The 2389-nt window shown below is 32.7% G+C and overlaps 1 non-coding gene across 1 annotated transcript; it reads right to left on the reverse strand.

The window, feature by feature from the left end:
- Positions 1 to 1383: 1383 nt before the first annotated feature.
- On the reverse strand, positions 1384 to 1456 carry TRNAF-GAA (transfer RNA phenylalanine (anticodon GAA)). The gene has a single exon. It is a non-coding gene; the product is annotated as a tRNA-Phe (tRNA).
- Positions 1457 to 2389: the final 933 nt, after the last annotated feature.

Below are 2389 nucleotides of genomic sequence, written 5' to 3' on the forward strand. Positions count from 1 at the left end.
GATACGATTTTTGTGAGAGATCGATTATTATCATGAAATGTAACTTATATAAGCATTTCCCTTAACTCTCAAGAGTTGTCGTTTGTTTTTGTATCCTTTAACTCTTCACCCGTGTGTCTGTCGCCCTGGACGTTCAAAATTCGCTGTAGACGTTCATTTATCTATACGCGCTTTGTCCACGTTCTTTGTATGTCCTAGTCTAAGTGCAAAGGAACAATTGTATTGTAGGAATGTTCGTCGAGTCGGTCAGTCGGGCGAAATGTGTGGCTGCCGCTGCGATTATTTGTCAGATCACTCACTACAATTTTTGGAAGGAATTTGCACGAGAACTGAAAAACACTGGTTGAAGCAATACTGTTTATTTTAATATTAAATTATACATGTGGTCGACGGGAGAATTGACAGGATATTAGGTTAGGTAGAGGAAGTACGGTAGCGCTGTGGAAGTGGTACTATTACAAGGGGATGGAGAAAAGAAAAGAGAGCGAGACGTCGTCGTGATGGTCTTTTATCGCCTGAAACTGCATGGTACAAATCCACCGGCGTTGCCAACCTTCGTACTTGCTGGTGGTGAATTCGTGGTGGCCTAAAGGGTCGTGGTGGTCGCCACAGTATAATCGCTAAATGACGATAATATCATCAAAAGCAATAAAAAATCAATTCTAAAAGAAATACTGTTATTTTATATAGAGAAATGTCGAAACCATTTCATTTAACACATACGTTAGGTTGTTTAACAGTTGTTTACATTAATGCTTTGCATTTTCACCAACTTTTCAATTGAGATAACTGACAGTACTATGAAAAAACAAAGCCGATGGAGCTATTCTTCAACAAAACCATTCGACATATGTTAAATCAACTCATAATGAAAGCTTTTAATATCTGATCAATACTTCCTTGGTGGTTGGTGGAAGCTTCCTATATTAAGGCATTGTCCAGAAGGAGACTTGATTCAAACACGTCTATTTAAATAGGTATTCGAATGCAAAAAATTTAAACTCTTCAAACAGCGCCAAAATATTCATATATAAAAACACGTAAAGAACATAACTATTACAATCCGATAAAAACAAGTATAAATTATGACCAAAACGTCATCCAAACAGAGTAAGATTCAATTATAAATATATAAAATCAACTTTTAAACTTTGGGGTTTAAAAAGGCGATTTAGGGAGGCCTCCTAGGCTATAAAATAGGACTGGTTGTAAATATTTAAAATATTATGGAGTAAGTCGGATTATTCCTAAGGAGTATAGTGATATCCTATCTAGATATAAGCAAAGGATTCTGGGCAAAAGGAAACAAGGAAAATATTATAATATTTCACACATCAATGTTCAACCATATAAATCATATAAAAATATAAACAAAAAAAATTATGCCGAAACCCGGGATCGAACCAGGGACCTTTAGATCTTCAGTCTAACGCTCTCCCAACTGAGCTATTTCGGCTGACGATTGTTTTTTATTTTGTAGCTAGCAGAACATCCTCACAATTCCATTATAAACACATGTAACGAATGTTTTATACCGTCTCACCGCCATTCTTCTTTTTGTCCTATTCTACCTTTTCATCCATAAATATGACAACTAATATTAAGACGACTTGACAATTTTTTATGCTTGTTTAAGGTAGACATAGAAATAAATTACTTTTCAAGAGACTTCGGTTGTTTTGGCACCAATAAAGTTGCTTATATTAAGACTACTATTCCGATTATTATTATGTACTTACATGTATTTTGATCACTTCTTCGCTTTCTATGTGCTTTTATTACTTAAAATACAAATAAAAATGTTATGAAATATATTACTAACATTTCGAAAAATAAATAGCCGAATCAGTCCTGCCGTTCTCGAGTTTTATGCTTAACAGCACATTTAGTCACTCATTTTTATTTATATAGAATAGAGGGAGATTATTTAAGAGTTTCTCTATTTATGACCATTACTGTATATAATTATCTCATAATTATTTTTTAACCGGTTATGAGTTATAAACTAAAATATCACATGTCGCCGTTTAACAAGATAAAAATATAAGTAGAAAACATGAAACCTCATAAAAAATCAAGGACTAAAATAACTAACCTTGACTTATCTTAATTAGCTATAGTTTAAGATACCTTGCCTTTCTACATATACGTTCGAACTATTGACATCATAAAGCATTACATTATATACAATCCGATTTCGAAGAACAATTAACAGCAAAAATACATACATTAAACCAGTGTAAAAATAGAATAGGTATTAACTACAAGTAACTAAAATTAACTTAACACATTAATATTGCAATAGAATAACTTATACATAGATACCACTAATAGGATAAGATAGGATGTAGAATTTAGATAATATATAGATAACAACATAAACGTGTTT

This window comes from Rhynchophorus ferrugineus, unplaced genomic scaffold (genome assembly GCF_030347505.1).
Source record: "Rhynchophorus ferrugineus isolate W39M unplaced genomic scaffold, kcgeb_rfMv2 rfM1, whole genome shotgun sequence".
NCBI classification, from domain to species: Eukaryota; Metazoa; Arthropoda; class Insecta; order Coleoptera; family Curculionidae; genus Rhynchophorus; species Rhynchophorus ferrugineus.